General features: G+C 44.2%; 1 pseudogene; it reads right to left on the minus strand.

Moving 5' to 3' along the window:
- Positions 1–11,856: 11,856 nt before the first annotated feature.
- On the minus strand, positions 11,857–11,974 carry LOC126204849 (5S ribosomal RNA; annotated as a pseudogene).
- Between the last annotated feature and the right edge of the window lie 5,527 nt (positions 11,975–17,501).

Here is a 17,501-nt window from a genome sequence, read left to right on the forward strand (position 1 = left end):
CGTACGGAAGTAAGATGGCTTTCTCGAGGTAGGATCTTGTCAAGATTTTTTTGAACTTAGAAACGAGGTTCGTGTGTTCCTTCTTGACACAAAGTACGCGGATTTTCTCACTAACTGCTCTTGACTTTGCCCAGTTGCGCACTTAGCTGATGTGTTTGAACACTTGAATGTGTTAAACTTGAGTTTACAAGGGAAAAAATGTAGACATTTTCAAAGTTGAGGATAAGATTAGTGCTATGGTCAAGAAGTGTCAGATCAGGGCGGCAAGAACAGTACACGAGTCACTAACTAAACTTTTCTAAATTAAAACAATTCTTGGAGTCATCAGAGGAGAGTTTGCCTGACCAGATCAAGATCAATGTAGCCGAGCATCTACGCAGCCTAGCCACCACTTTTAGAGAGTATGTCCTTGAACCTAACCCTGACGACAGATGGATTCGATATCCTTTAGCTATGAAGAAATAGACAACATCCAAGGCGTCACTGAAGAAGAGCAAGATCAACTTGTGGATCTGTCCAGCTGTGATACGATGATAAACATTTTCATCGGTGATAAAATTACAGACTTCTGGGCAACAGTACGTACGGACTATAAGAAACTTGGAGATATGGCAATGAAAAAGATCCTTCCATTTGCAACCACATACCGGTGTGAGCAACCATTTTCGTCCATGTGTTTCATGAAAAACAAATATAGGAATCGGCTCGACATGCGGTCGGATTTCAGAGTGAAAGTTTCAAGTTTGGAACCTAATAGTTCAGAAATAATGGACTCAATGGTCAGATTGAACTCATCTCATTAAGAACTGAAAACTAAAACTAACTGTACACTGATGGAGCACTCAGTTTTAACTGTATTTTTTCAAATAAATAATACCTTGTATGAAATTGTGTTTTCTTATTTGTCACACGTCTACTCACTGCAATCTCAAATGTAGTACACTTGAAAGACCAATACACTCAGTTTTAACTTTTTCCTGTCATTTTCAGTTCATACTCAGTTTTTATTTTTTTAAGGATTTTGTTATACGAAACACCCAGATTTGAAGACAAAGATTTTTAGCAATAATAAAAAATTTAACAATAACAATGATGGCTAAACTGAGAAAGTTTTAAACTCAATATTTTTTCAATAATGAATATGTCGATGTTTTTTCGAAGTACCAAAAATAGAAAACGTGTAAAAGACTCTTAATTTGGCTTTTTTACGTACTTGATACTGTGATATGCCAAGGTACAAATCATGCTCGATGAGGGGGTCGTCGAGAAAATTTTGTTGAGAACCCCTGGTCTAGATAACACATTTAAGTGAATAACATTGCAAGATCACACGTTAATGTAAGCGCGAGATAAGCCATTGCGAATGCGAATCCTAGTACATTAAAAGTCGGCGTAACTGCCGCATGCCAGTTTGTGCGATGGAGTTCCACGCCTGTTGTACGTGGTCCGTCAATATAGGGACGGTTAATGCTGTTTTTGGATGACGCTGGAGTTGTCTTCCTGCGATCTATATGCGCTTGACTGGAGATCTGCTGCTCGAGCAGGCCAAGGCAACGTGTGCATAATCTGTAGCGTATGTTGGATTACAACTGCGGTATGTGGGCGAGCTTTATCCTGTTCGAAAACACACTCTTGAGTGCTGTTAATGAATGACAGCACAACGGGCCAAACCTCCAGACTTAACATACAGATTTTCAGTCAGATTGCGTGGGAGTGCTTCTGCTGTCATACGAAATCGCACCAGAGACCATAACTCCAGTTTTAGGTCCGGCGTGTTCAGAACGCAGTTAGTTACAGGCCCTTAACCTGACTCTGCCCATTCAACACTCGGCAGTTAATGACAGTACCAGCCTTCATCAGAAAACACAATAGATCTCCATCCTGCCCTCCACTGAGCTCTCGCTTGAAAGCACTGAAGTCGCTTATGGCGGTAGTTTGGCGTTAGTGGAATGCACGCTGAAAGGTGTCTGGCTCTAAGCTGTTCATGAAGAAACCTATTTTTAACAGGTCGCTGTGTCACTGCGGTGCCAATTACAGCTCAAATTGCTGCTGCAGATGCAGTACAATGCGCCACAGCAACACATCCAACACAATAGTCTACCCTCTCGATGGTGCCACGTGGCTGTCCGGCGCCCTGTGTTCTCGCGACCTTACATTTCCGTGACCACTAGGGATGGGTCGTTCGCGAACTAACGGGTCCAAAGGAACGGTTCACCAAGATGAACGGAACGAGCGAGGAACGAATTCTTAGGAACGGTCTTTCATAGTTCGCTTCGGTGGCGGCTTTCTACTTATAGTTCTCGGGAACAAGAAACGGCCGGTCTCTTTCCCGCAACGGCACGTCGGCCGGTCTGGTTCCAGCCTCGGACCCGTTCCCGGTTGTCTCGGTCTCGTTCGGCCGGACTCGTCTTTCTTCGCGTGGCCGCTAGTCGCAGTTCCACTGCCGACTGCTCTTAGTTAGTTCAGTATCGAGTTGTTGTTGTTCGTTTCGCACGCCCATTCTAGATCGGTTTCAAACCTTTTTTGAACTCTGAACTTCTGGTTCTTTTCGTATTCTATTAGCGTCCAAGACCGGTAATTAAAATGTATTTTATAATTACGTGGTATGTAATACATACATCTTTTCAGGTACCAAAACGGTGTATCAGCTTACTTCACCATTTGGATAAACAGCACAAGAAATACTCGTAAAAAGGCAAGATTTTTTGTTATTACACGTGCAAAGGACGTCGGCACGGCACACACGAGTGGCCATTTTCCGTCTTTTTTTTTCATCCAAGGTAAAAGAGCATGTTAATTGTTACGGAAGGCAGACCGAGTTACAACCGAATGAAGCCTGCGCTACGTAATCGAGTATATGCTGTCACATTTTGTAAAGAGAATATAACTCCTACATTATTATTTCAGTGGTGCAGGGTGGCGCACGAAAAATCGGCCTCGCTTACCAATCGTCATCTATTGCTTCGAACTTGTTTGCATTAGCTTCTACCTAATTATTAAATGTTTATTTTATTCTGCTCGTAGCGATCAACAAATGGTGCGTAACTGGCGAGCAGTCAGTACTCGGGGCCGGTTTTTCGTGCACCACCTTATATTATTTCACTGCGATCAACCACATAATGCTACAGTTGGCTAAACGAGATGTTTTGCAGAATCACGAAAATTGCAAGTGTGTGGGAATTCTGTTATGAATAAAAACTCTTTACTCCAGGGGGGAGGCAAGTGCCCCCTCTTGGCGCCTTCCATCTTCAGTCACCTATGCTACTAATTTTCAGTTTCTCATAAGAATCATATACCAAGCACAGTGAATGGTGAACGAGTAACAATGAACGGTCCCCAAAAAAGAGCGATCACCAGTGAACTAGTTCTCAAGGATGGACGACTTTGACCATCTCACCACTGCCACCAATCATGTACACAGCTACACTCCTGCCAAGTCTTTCTGCAGTGTCGCGGAAAGAAGATTAAGTCTCTCGTAGCTCTGTTGCATGATCTCGTTCAGCCTCAGTGAAGTGTTAATTACGGCGTCCTTGTCGCCTTAAGGGGGGGGTAAGACGTCAAACGGGCCGACTTGGAGCAGGAGAGGCATCACAGGACATTTTAATTTCCACTGTCTATACTTTTACAAATAAATTCATAAAACTTTGTCAGCATGACCAGGAAGGATTCAGAAGTCACACTCATAGGCGGCCGGACCTGCCCCGCAAGGGGCCTCCCGGCCAATGACGCCAAACGCTCATTTCATTTCACTAGTAGTGCGCTACTTGAGATAGTTTAGGTCGAAAAATGTCTACGTGTAACTTTGCGAAGCAATATGAAATGGAACGAGCATGTAAGGATTGTAGTGAGCAAGACGAACGGTCGACTTAGGTTTACTAGGAAAGTGTGATTTATCTGTAAAGGAGACCGCGTATGTAACACTAGTGTGACCCACACGTGAGTACGGTTGGAGTGTTTGGGATGTCCATTAGGTCGGATTTCAGGAAGACATAGAAGCAATGCAGAGGCGTGCTGCCAGATTCGTTAGAGGTGGGTTCGATCAAGACTTGAGTTACGGAGATGCTTCGTAAACTCAAAAGGGAACGAGAATCCCTAGAGTGATGGCGACGTTCTTTTCGAGGAACACTTTTGAGAAACTTACATTCACTTCTGGCAGAAGAGACATCATTGACGATCCATAGCTGTGCGAAATACGAGGTGCATTCAAGTTCTAAGGCATCCGATTTTTTTTCTCCGGACTGGAAAGAGATAGAAACATGCGCATTGTTTTAAAATGAGGCCGCGTTCATTGTCAATACGTCCCAGAGATGACAGCACCGTACGGCAGATGAAATTTTACCGCCAGCGGCGAGAATGAGAACTGTTTTAAATACTTAAAATGGCGACGTTTTCCTTACTTGAACAGCGTGCAATCATTCGTTTACTGAATTTGCGTGGTGTGAAACCAATTGAAATTCATCGACAATTGAAGGAGACATGTGGTGATTGAGTTATGGATGTGTTGAAAGTGCGTTCGTGGGTGCGACAGTTTAATGAAGGCAGAACATCGTGTGACAACAAACCGAAACAACCTCGGGCTCGCACAAGCCGGTCTGACGACATGATCGAGAAAGTGGAGAGAATTGTTTTGGGGGATCGCCGAATGACTGTTGAACAGATCGCCTCCAGAGTTGGCATTTCTGTGGATTCTGTGCACACAATCCTGCATGACGACCTGAAAATGCGAAAAGTATCATCCAGGTGGGTGCCACGAATGCTGACGGACGACCACATGGCTGCCCGTGTGGCATGTTGCCAAGCAATGTTGACGTGCAACGACAGCATGAATGGGACTTTCTTTTCGTCGGTTGTGACAATGGATGAGACGTGGATGCCATTTTTCAATCCAGAAACAAAGCGCCAGTCAGCTCAATGGAAGCATACAGATTCACCGCCACCAAAAAGATTTCGGGTAACCGCCAGTGCTGAAAAAATGATGGTGTCCATGTTCTGGGACAGCGAGGGCGTAATCCTTACCCATTGCGTTCCAAAGGGCACTACGGTAACAGGTGCATCCTACGAAAATGTTTTGAAGAACAAATTCCTTCCTGCACTGCAACAAAAACGTCCAGGAAGGGCTGCGCGTGTGCTGTTTCACCAAGACAATGCACCCGCACATCGAGCTAACGTTACGCAACAGTTTCTTCGTGATAACAACTTTGAAGTGTTTCCTCATGCTCCCTACTCACCTGACCTGGCTCCTAGTGACTTTTGGCTTTTTACAACAATGAAAGACACTCTCCGTGGCCGCACATTCACCAGCCGTGCTGCTATTGCCTAAGCGATTTTCCAGTGGTCAAAACAGACTCCTAAAGAAGCCTTCGCCGCTGCTATGGAATCATGGCGTCCGCGTTGTGAAAAATGTGTACGTCTGCAGGGCGATTACGTCGAGAAGTAATGCCAGTTTCATCGATTTCGGGTGAGTAGTTAATTAGAAAAAATATCGGAGGCCTTAGAACTTGAATGCACCTCGTACTTCGAAATTAATTCGCTGACTGCAAATTTCTTAACATCAGCTGTATTAGGTATAGATCCACTGCCTAATAGCGACATATGAAAATCTGCGCCGGACCGGGGCTCGAACGCGAATTTTAGTGATTTATGATATAAGGGTGTAGCCAGAGTTTGCATCGGTGCATTGAGCTTGCACGGGCAGCGGAAGTGGTTAAGGTGACCGCTCTCAATAGGCAGGAAAACCGAGTTCGAGTCCTGGAAATGCATACATTTTCAGATGTCACTATTTGGTAGCAGTTCTATACCTAAAACAACAGCTGATATCAAGGCATCTGCAGCCAGCGAATTAATTTCGAACATTCCACTGGGGCACTCTTGACGGCACTTTCGTTTTTGAGGGACTAATTTCGAATTAATGTCGAACTAAGAATAAGCACTTGGCAGGTGGCTTCAGAACGATTCTGCTGCCGCCAACGCACACTTCACGTAAGGACCGCGAAGATGCGAGAAATTATGGCTCGTAAGGACGCTTTTTGACAAATGTTTTTCCCTCTCTCCATTTTTCAGTGGAGCCGGAAATGAATGACTGGCAGTGGTACATGGCACCCTCTGCCATACACTACACGGAGCATGCGTTTAGATGCACATGTAAATGTCAGCTTCATCCCATTGCCAGTGTCCACGATATCACGGATCAGTGGGCCCTTTCCAATCGAACTAGTGTTTTATGCAAGTAGGAGAAGGTGCAACGTCATACTGGTAAGTGGCCTCAAAAAGTTCTTTGTGAATCTGACTCGATGTTGTAATCGCTGTAATAACATAAAATACCCTCTCAATGCGTAAAATTTCATTTAGATTCCTCTTTCACTTTTTTTAGGCATTATAGTTCTAACATTATAATTCTCGTAATGAGCGATCTATTTTTGAACAGCTATAGGATGAAATTGTGATTCTTTATGGATTTCCACAGAAAAATAAAGATCGCGTCGCACTTCTGAAATATTTATGAGCCACTACGAGTAGGAACACCTGCACTCCGTGCATATTATGAATTGGAGACCTCAGATGGTAAATATGATAATTAATGAAGCTAATGTTCTCATGATACGCCTCGACAAAGATGGGTTCCGAGATAACAAAACTTGTTGGCTTTACGATGTATTAACTTTCCTGTAGAAGCGACAGTATTACACTAGCTGCAACATTATAAATACCTGCGTATAATGAAGCGAGTCTGGTTGCCGGCAAAACGCTGTGTAAGTTTAAAAAATAAAAATAAAGGGGTAGTGAGTTAACGCGAATATGCTCGTCCTAACTATCATAATTCCTGATTCAGACCGACGGGCAAATGAGCCGGCGGGACTTGAGATTGCTGTCGAGCGCCGGGAAATTTGCCTTTGGCCTCGCGCCGACACGGGGCGGAAAGCGGAGAAGTGAGAAGCGCTGGAGGTGCCGCCTGCCCCGGGCCATATACTCGCTGTGCGCCTCTACACCGCCGATGGTATCTGCGGCGAACGCAACGGCGACCACGGAGATGGCATCGGGTCCCGCGGCTGACGGAACGTAACAGAACGTAACGAGTGTGACAGGCGCGTGGCGAACGCCGCGCCGCTACCTATTACTTTCGGACGATAAAGCTGTCCGCACCGGCAGGCGAACCGTAGCTTTCGTGGCTGCACTACCACTCGCGAATACAGGTTTCGCTCGGGCGCAGTGCAGCTAAACCTCGAGAGGGACACACAAGACGCGCCTGCGCTCAGTGCTGTATGCGAGTAACTACTTGCCTCACTTTACAGCTGGCCTGATGGCCGCGCAGACAACGGCAAATAACGTGTTTTAAACTCTTACTTCTTATGACCTCTTCTCCGAGAACATATCACGGTGTTATATTACATCCGTACATTCGTACCGCCGCCGTCACGCGACATTGAGATGAGCTCGGACTAAGGTGACAAAGATATTACTCGGACAGCCACTAGTTCTGCCAAAGGGGGACACAAAGGCGTCACGGTCAACGCGTGTTGTGGCCGGTGATATTGTCTCCCAACAGGAAATAAATCATTTTAGCAAATCACCATAAAATTTATTTCAGTACTTACGAAACACAGACACACATTTCGAGACTGGTAAAAACGCATCTTTTACTAAATCTTGACGTTTGGTGGCATCAGGAAGTTTGTGTACGGTAATACTAAGATTTTCTGAAACCGACTGACCTTGTAAGCTTTGCGCGGTGGCCTAAACAAATTCGACAGTTGGGCGAACATTTACGTACTACTCGAGTTTAACACACGCATTGTAGAATCATGATGTGCCAGCAATGAAGATACGTCTGTTAATACTAGATTTATTAAACCCCTTAAAATACAAATAAACTAGTTAAACAGTGCCGGTATCTAAAAAAAATGGTTCAAATGGCTCTGAGCACTATGGGACTTAATTGCTGAGGTCATCAGTCCCCTAGAAGTTAGAACTACTTAACCCCCGTGGTCTAGGGATAGCGTCTTTGATTCATAATCAAAAACGTTTTCGGTCCCAGGTTCGATCCCCGCCACTGCCTAAATTTTGATAAATAATCAGCATTGGCGGCCGAAGACTTCCGGCATAAGAAGTCAGCCTCATTCTGCCAACGGCCTTGTCAAAGAGGGCGGAGGAGCGGATAGAGGTTCAGGGCACTCTCTTGTCCTAGGGGTGGGAAATTGCCCCTAAAGGCGGAAGAATCAGCAATGATCACGGACATGAGGATGCAGAAGGCAATGGAAACCACTGCATTAAAGACACGTAACGTGTATCTACAGGACATGTGGTCTGTAATTGAAGAAGTGTCATGATGATCTCTCCATTGGCAAAAGATTCCGGAATAGTCCCCCATTCTGATCTCCGGGAGGGAACTGCCAAGGGGGAGGCTACCATGAGAAAAAGATTGAATAATCAACGAAAGGATAACGTTCTACGAGTCGGGGCGTGGAATGTCAGAAGCTTGAACGTGGTAGGGAAACTGGAAAATCTGAAAAGGGAAATGCAAAGGCTCAATCTAGATATAGTACTGGTCAGTGAAGTGAAGTGGAAAGAAGACAAGGATTTCTAGTCAGATGAGTATCGGGTAATATCAACAGTAGCAGAAAATGGTATAACAGCTGTAGGATTCGTTATGAATAGGAAGGTAGGGCAGAGGGTGTGTTACTGTGAACGGTTCAGTGACTGGGTTGTTCTAATCAGAATCGACAGCAGACCAACACCGACAACGATAGTTCAGGTACACATGCCGGCGTCGCAAGCTGAAGATTAACAGATAGAGAAAGTGTATGAGGATATTGAAAGGGTAATGCAGTATGTAAAGGGGGACGAAAATCTAATAGTCATGGGCGACTGGAATGCAGTTGTAGGGGAAGAAGTAGAAGAAAAGGTTACAGGAGAATATGGGCTTGGGACAACGAATGAAAGAGGAGAAAGACTAATTGAGTTCTGTAACAAGTTTCAGCTAGTAATAGCGAATACCCTGTTCAAGAATCACAAGAGGATGAGGTATACTTGGAAAAGGCCGGGATATACGGGAAGATTTCAATTAGATTACATCATGGTCAGACAGAGATTCCGAAATCGGATACTGGATTGTAAGGCGTACCCAGGAGCAGATATAGACTCAGATCACAATATAGTAGTGATGAAGAGTAGGCTGAAGTTCAAGACATTAGTCAGGAAGAATCAATACGCAAAGAAGTGGGATACGGAAGTACTAAGGAATGACGAGATATGTTTGAAGTTCTCTAACGCTATAGATACAGCAATAAGGAATAGCGCAGTAGGCAGTACAGTTGAAGAGGAATGGACATCTCTAAAATGGGCCATCACAGAAGTTGGGAAGGAAAACATAGGTACAAAGAAGGTAGCTGCGAAGAAACCATGGGTAACAGAAGAAATACTTCAGTTGATTGATGAAAGGAGGAACTACAAACATGTTCCGGGAAAATCAGGAATACAGAAATACAAGTCGCTGAGGAATGAAATAAACAGGAAGTGCAGGGAAGCTAAGACGAAATGGCTGCAGGAAAAATCTGAAGACATCGAAAAAGATATGATTGTCGGAGGGACAGACTCGGCATACAGGAAAGTCAAAACAACCTCTGGTGACATTAAAAGCAACGGTGGTAACATTAAGAGTGCAATGGGAATTCCACTGTTAAATGCAGAGGAGAGAGCAGATAGGTGGAAAGAATACATTGGAAACATCTATAAGGGTGAAGATTTGTCTGATGTGATAGAAGAAGAAACAAGAGTCGATTTAGAAGAGATAGGGGATCCAGTATTAGAATCGGAATTTAAAAGAGCTTTGGAGGACTTACGGTCAAATAAGGCAGAAGGGATAGATAACATTCCATCAGAATTTCTAAAATCATTGGGGGAAGTGGCAACAAAACGACTATTCACGTTGGTGTGTAGAATATATGAGTCTGGCGACATACCATCTGACTTTCGGAAAAGCATCATCCACACAATTCCGAAGACGGCAAGAGCTGACAAGTGCGAGAATTATCGCACAATCAGCTTAACAGCTCATGCATCGAAGCTGCTTACAAGAATAATATACAGAAGAATGGAAAAGAAAATTGAGAATGCGCTAGGTGACGATCAGTTTGGCTTTAGGAAAAGTAAAGGGACGAGAGAGGCAATTCTGACGTTACGGCTAATAATGGAAGCAAGGCTAAAGAAAAATCAAGACACTTTCATAGGATTTGTCGACCTGGAAAAAGCGTTCGACAATATAAAATGCTACAAGCTGTTAGAGGTTCTGAAAAAAGTAGGGGTAAGCTATAGGGAGAGACGGGTCATATACAATATGTACAACAACCAAGAGGGAGTAATAAGAGTGGACGATCAAGAACGAAGTGCTCGTATTAAGAAGGATGTAAGACAAGGCTGTAGCCTTTCGCCCCTACTCTTCAATCTGTACATCGAGGAAACAATGATGGAAATAAAAGAAAGGTTCAGGAGTGGAATTAAAATACAAGGTGAAAGGATATCAATGATACGATTCGCTGATGACATTGCTATCCTGAGTGAAAGTGAAGAAGAATTAAATGATCTGCTGAACGGAATGAACAGTCTAATGAGTACACAGTATGGTTTGAGAGTAAATCGGAGAAAGATGAAGGTAACGAGAAGTAGTAAAAATGAGAACAGCGAGAAACTTAACATCAGGATTGATGGTCACGAAGTCAGTGAAGTTAAGGAATTCTGCTACCTAGGCAGTAAAATAACCAATGACGGACGGAGCAAGGAGGACATCAAAAGCAGACTCGCTATGGCAAAAAAGGCATTTCTGGCCAAGAGAAGTCTACTAATATCAAATACCGGCCTTAATTTGAGGAAGAAATTTCTGAGGATGTACGTCTGGAGTACAGCATTGTATGGTAGTGAAACATGGACTGTGGGACAACCGGAACAGAAGAGAATCGAAGCATTTGAGATGTGGTACTATAGACGAATGTTGAAAATTAGGTGGACTGATAAGGTAAGGAATGAGGAGGTTGTACGCAGAATCGGAGAGGAAAGGAATATGTGGAAAACAGTGATAAGGAGAAGGGACAGGATGATAGGACATCTGCTAAGACATGAGGGAATGACTTCCATGATACTAGAGGGAGCTGTAGAGGGCAAAAACTGTAGAGGAAGACAGAGATTGGAATACGTCAAGCAAATAATTGAGGACGTAGGTTGCAAGTGCTACTGTGAGATGAAGAGGTTAGCACAGGAAAGGAATTCGTGGCGGGCCGCATCAAACCAGTCGGTAGACTGATGACAAAAAAAAAAAAGTACATCACACACAACCATGCCCGAGGCAGGATTCGAACCTGCGACCGTAGTGGTAGCGCGGTTCCAGACTGTAGCGCCTAGAACCGCTCGGTCACATCGGCCGGCCGGTATCTCAAGTAAGACAAGCTATATTATAATTATTTAGGCTTACATACAGTACAAAAGCAAAAATATGTAAGACGTTTCTGGTTACAGTATGTTCCACAGGAAATTGTACGTCGCTATCTGTATGAAATAATAGACAATATTAAAAATATTCGTTTACGTGGAAAAATTTTATTAGTCTACTAATTGCACAATTACCTAATAGTTAATCCCATCGCCGCCGTTATCGGTTATAAAAAAAAAGCACTCCGTCTTCAGGCCACGAGTGGCCTACCGGGACCATCCGACCGCCGTGTCATCCTCGTGGGGAGGATGCGGATAGGAAGGGCGTGGGGTCAGCACACTGCTCTTCCGGTCGTAAGATGATATTCTTGACCGAAGCCGCCACTATTCGGTCAAGTAGCTCCTCAATTGGCATCACGAGGCTGAGTGCACCCCGAAAAATGGCAACAGCGCATGGTGGCCTGGATGGTCACCCATCCAAGCGCCGACCACGCCCGACAGCGCTTAACTTCGGTGATCTCACGGGAACCGGTGTATACATTGCGGCAAGGCCGTTGCCCCTATCGATTATAGCTGGGCACCTTTTTGTCATGCTTTTCACAAGATTTTCTGCATATGCTCTCGGTAGAGACCTCCACAGCATCCTGATTTTATATGAGAGCTGCTTCAAAGCATTATTGGCGTCCCTTTAAGATTCATCTTAATATACGACCAAACATTTTGATCAGATTTGCATCCGGAGACATTGCCGGCCAATCCATCGTGGACACCCACTGTCTTGTTACCACGCTGTACAGAGACGGCTCCGATGTTTCGGATCATTATCTTGAAGTAACCAGTGTGCCTCGTTCTAACCAAATAGCTCCTTAGCGAAAAGCAATTTTGATAGATGTTGCTCATTTTTTCAGCATTTAATTGGCTAAAAATGTGTGCATATAGCCAAAACTGCAACCGATAAAACAAAACAGTCACCTAAAACCTAAACTCCGTCTGAACAGGCCTTGGAAGGCTCAACGGTACCGACCGGCCGCCGTGTCATCCTCAGCCCTCAGGCGTTACTGGATGTGGATATGGACGGGCATGTGGTCAGCACACCGCTGCCCCTGCCGTATGTCAGTTGACGAGACCGGAGCCGCTACTTCTCAATCAAGTAGCTCCTCAGTTTGCCTCACAAGGGCTGAGTGCACCCCGTTTGCCAACAGCAGTCCGCAGACCGGATGGTCACCCATCCAAGTGCTAGCCCAGCCCGACAGCGCTTAACTTCGGTGATCTGACGGGAACAGGTGTTACCACAAAACATTCAACTCTCACAGTATTTATCAATACACTGTGCAAACGCGCACTGAGTAGAGAGTCGAGACTACGACCCTAGATGTCACTACAGACGTTACATTGAACATTATGGCGTACACTTTCTTGTGGTTCAAATGGCTCTAAGCACTACGGGACTTTACATCAGAGGTCATCAGTCCCCTAGAACGTAGAACTACTTAAACCCAACTAACCTAAGGACATCACACACATCCACGCCCGAGGCAGGATTCGAACCTGCGACAGTAGCGGTCGCGCGGTTCCAGACTGAAGTGCCTAGAACCGCTCGGCCACTTTCTTGTGAAACATTTATGCTTGCACCGAGACATCTTCCGTTCCTCGTATCTTCCGTCTTCTGCAAGTAACATTACAGCCAAACACGACGTATGTGTTGGCCATTATGTCAAAACTCTAAATGTAACGTAGTTATATAAGTCTAGCCCCATTTATTACGACTGTTTTATCAGTAAATAGCTTTTTACACGTCCTTTGCGCACGCTACCATATTGCGATTCCAAAGTGCCTGGCTTCAGTGAACCAGTGATACCGCATACGGTATTGGTTTTCTAGGAACGTTATCTGTGGTACGAACAACGAAATGGAAGATACAAAGATAAGTGATCGCGGAACAGAAAAGCAATAGTGGAAAGGCATCAGGATCAGATGAGGTACTTGTAAGACTCTAGTACTTGTAAGATTCTACGGAGATTATGCGAAAAACCTTGCTTCCCTACTAACAGCAAGAGCAACGAAGGACACTTAGTGACTGGAAAGAAGCGCAAATCATTCTCGTTTTCAAGAAGGGTCGTAGAATAGATGCACATAACTATTGGCCTATATCACAGCCGTCAGCCTGTTGTAGAATTATGGAAGAGATCTTCCGAAACCAGAAACTCAGCTCGTTCTGTTTCACTATGAAATCCGCAGTGCTGTACACATCAGCGCTTAGACTGACGCGGTTGATGTATTGTTCTGAGATTCCAGGAAGGCATTTCATACCATTCTGACGGGTGTTTAGTGAAAAAAATAAGAGCTTACCGAGTAACTGGCCAGATTTGCGACTGAATTCAAGACTTCCTTGCATAGAGAACTCTACATGTCGCTCTAAACGGAATAAAATTGACAGGTACAAAGGTTATTTCAGGAGTAACCGAAATAAGTGTGATAGAACCGTTACTGTTTCAAATATATGTAAATTACCTACTATAAAATGTCAAAAATTCCATAAAGCTATACGCAGATGACTCTGTTGGCTACAAGAAGGCAGCAAGGACCTGCAGAGGATGGATGAAGATGCACTCACTGGCAGTTGATACTGAACGTAAATAAAAATGTAACATATTTCCCATGTATCGTGTAGGAAAAGAAAACCACTACTGTAAAATTACACCATTGATGACAAATTGTTGGAAACAGTATGTACAGTAACACATCTTGGAGTAACCAGATGGAGAGGCCTTAACTGGAATGACCATATGAAAGAAATAGTAGGAAAAGCAGATGCAGACCAAGTTTCATAGAAAGAATCTTAAGTAACTGTAACTTATTCACGAAAGAATTTTTCTTACAAAACACTTGTTCGACAGAATCTTGTTTATTGCGCATCACTCTGGAACCCTTGACAGGTAGGACCGGTGGAAGAGATAGAGAAGGTCCAACAAAAAGCGGCGCGTTTCGACACGGGGCTGTTTAGTCGGCGCAAGAGCGTTACGTAGATTCTCAGTAAACTCCAGTGACTAACGCTATACGAGAGGCATTGTGGACCACGGAATGGTTTATATTCCGAGAGATTCCGACAAGATAATACTGCCTTTCATGTATGTCTCGCGAAGTGACCAAAACGAGAAAATTCGATAAATTAGAGCTAATATGACGATTTACGACAATCGTTCCTCCTACTCGTTAATCGCCAATGGAACAGGAAAAGGGGGGGGGGGGGGACATCAGTACCACAAGTACCCTCAACCACACACCGTCAGGTGCCTTGTGGAGTATTGATGCAGATTTAGATATCCACCCAATGTTCACATACGTTGTTTAGTGGCCATACCTCTTTCAACAGTCTGGTCATTCCAGATGAGATTTTCACTCTGCAGCGGAGTGTGCGCTGATACGAAACTTCCTGGCAGATTAAAACTGTGTGCCGGACCGAGACTCGAACTCGGGATCTTTGCCATTCGCACTTGCCCTCGAAAGGCAAAGATCCCGAGTTCGAGTCTCGGTCCGGCACACAGTTTTAATCTGCCAGGAAGTTTCAGTCTGGTCATTGTAAATAATTTTTTTTTTATTTCACATATATGATCACAGACTTGTAGGTCCTCAGACGAATGGTCCCGTGAAGATAGACGTGGAATAAAAGAAATTTATGCCACTTTTTCGAGTCATTGTTCCATTGGCGACGCTGTCGCAGCTTCTGAAATCATTGTAAATAGTCCATAAAAAGTTCTTGGCCGATAGCTGCATCAAAGCATGCTGGGAGTCAACATTTGCTTGAGAAGACGGTATAAGCACTAAGCAATAAATGTGTGCACTGAACGACCGAAAGTAAAAGGGATGTTTCGGTGGTAGACCAAATGTTGCACCTCCCTCATCTCCTGGGACATCCGCTTCCGAAAATCCCTTGGCGTGGGAAGAGGCTATGAGTGTGTACTGTACGGCGTTCCAGTCTCCTCTTCATGATGTTCGCCTTATCGCTTCCTTTCTATGCAATCAAGCATCCTTAGTCACCACAAAGGACGCATATTCCCATATCTACTCCACGAGTTCCCAGAACGTCAATTCCGTACCTAAGCTTTCAATAAGACGCAGGACAACAAAGCCATCAACTATTAATCAGTCTGCTACAGGACCGGCGACCAATTTATGAGCGGATGATGAATCTTCTTTCGCCTCCTAAGGTACCTAAATCACTGTCAAAACACGAATTTCGTCGCATACCACTCATACACAATCCGTCAAAAAATAAAAAAAAAAAAACAAAAAAAAACAAAAAAAAAACAATCAGATAAAAGATTTTATTTCCGTCGTATAACCGGCATCAGTGCAATAACTACGCTGGTAGCTTGAACTGAAACGGCAAAACAACAGATACCATTTGTGAGCCGGCAGTGGTGGACGCCTGAGCGTAGTGCTCACCGTTGTTATGTCACAAATTATAATGGAGCAACATCTCTAAATCAGATATTGAAGACATTCTCTAGTTTGTTCTGAGGAAGAGGGAAGTATGCACAAATCCGTCCCGCACACCTTGAATCTCGAACGAAACCAATGACGCGTGGACGCCTTCCGCGAAATCGAGGTCATGAGACAGAACATTTGGATCACATGATCACTTTACCTAGGTCTTACAACGCCATCATATGCCGCGCTAAACTAGAAGCTGTATTTAATTCCCTGTTGTTACTATACAACGTTATGTTGAGCACAGGCTAGCACGCAACAAATAAATTACTCCTACTGTATCTAATCAGAAGACAATAATAAATCTAGTCACCAGGCATAATATCTGCAAGAATTTTTGAAGACGTCGATAAGAGCTTTCGCGTTAAATTCAGCAAACGCTAAGACGAGTTTACAATAAGGCTCAGCAATAACGACTTTAGGTATATAGACCTACCTTACACATTCCGTGCGCTTGGTCGTATTATAAGACTGGTTCTTGCTGCGACACTCAGTGTCTCATTGTACTCATATACTGGGTGGTTCATAGGTGCAGACCATTCATTTTGTAAGTCGCCATCCTGGATGCAAGTTGTAATTTTCATATGGAAAGGGAGTCTTCTGACATATCAGACACATAAAGAATAACACGAAAAAGACAATGGTGCGTTCCATTCGAGCACGCTTTAATCATTTCCGATTTACTACTGATGTATCTTTCTTGGAGCTGCTGGCGCTATCAAATGGAGATCGCACTGACACTAACCTGATATTAGGAGAAAGCAGAACTCGTGTTATCACACAGGATTTCAACCAATGCCACTCAGACAGGCAACCCCTCACCCACAAGGACGTGGTGACATTTCTCGCGAAATTCCATGAAACTGGCTCTATCGCAGGTATGCCGAAAGCAGGACGATCGGAAACGGCTAGGGGTAAAGCAACACCAACCACTGTTCTGGCATCGTTCAGTAAGGTTCCCGAGCGTAGTATTCGCCACGTCATTCAGGAAACTGTGGTCAGCCATACATCAAGAGTGAAGGCTTTGGTCTCACATAATGCACCACAGCTCAAAAATGAATAACGCCATACTCAAATCAAAGGCACCATTTGCTTTTCTCTCGTAGTTCTCTATCTGCTTAAGACATCAAATGGCCTCATTTCCACTTGAAAAGTACGAACTGCGTGCAATATGTCGGCTTCCAAAATATACCATCCCATAAAGCATCCATTACTATATGATTATATGATAGCGGAACAAACACTGGTAGCAGTTACTTCTGTAAAATATCTGGGAGTATGCGTACGGAACGATTTGAAGTGGAATGATCATATAAAATTAATTGCTGGTATGGTGGGTGCCAGGTTGAGATTCATTGGGAGAGTCCTTAGAAAACGTAGTCCATCAACAAAGGAGGTGGCTTACAACACACTCGTTCGACCTATACTTGAGTATTGGGATCCGTACCAGGTCGGGTTGAGGGAGGAGATAGAGAAGATCCAAAGAAGAGCGGCGAGTTTCGTCACAGGGTTATATGGTAAGCGTTACGGAGATTTTCAGGAAACTCAAGTGGCAGACTCTGCAAGAGAGGCGCTCTGCATCGCGGTGTAGCTTG

This window comes from Schistocerca nitens, chromosome 9 (genome assembly GCF_023898315.1).
Source record: "Schistocerca nitens isolate TAMUIC-IGC-003100 chromosome 9, iqSchNite1.1, whole genome shotgun sequence".
Classification (NCBI taxonomy): Eukaryota; Metazoa; Arthropoda; class Insecta; order Orthoptera; family Acrididae; genus Schistocerca; species Schistocerca nitens.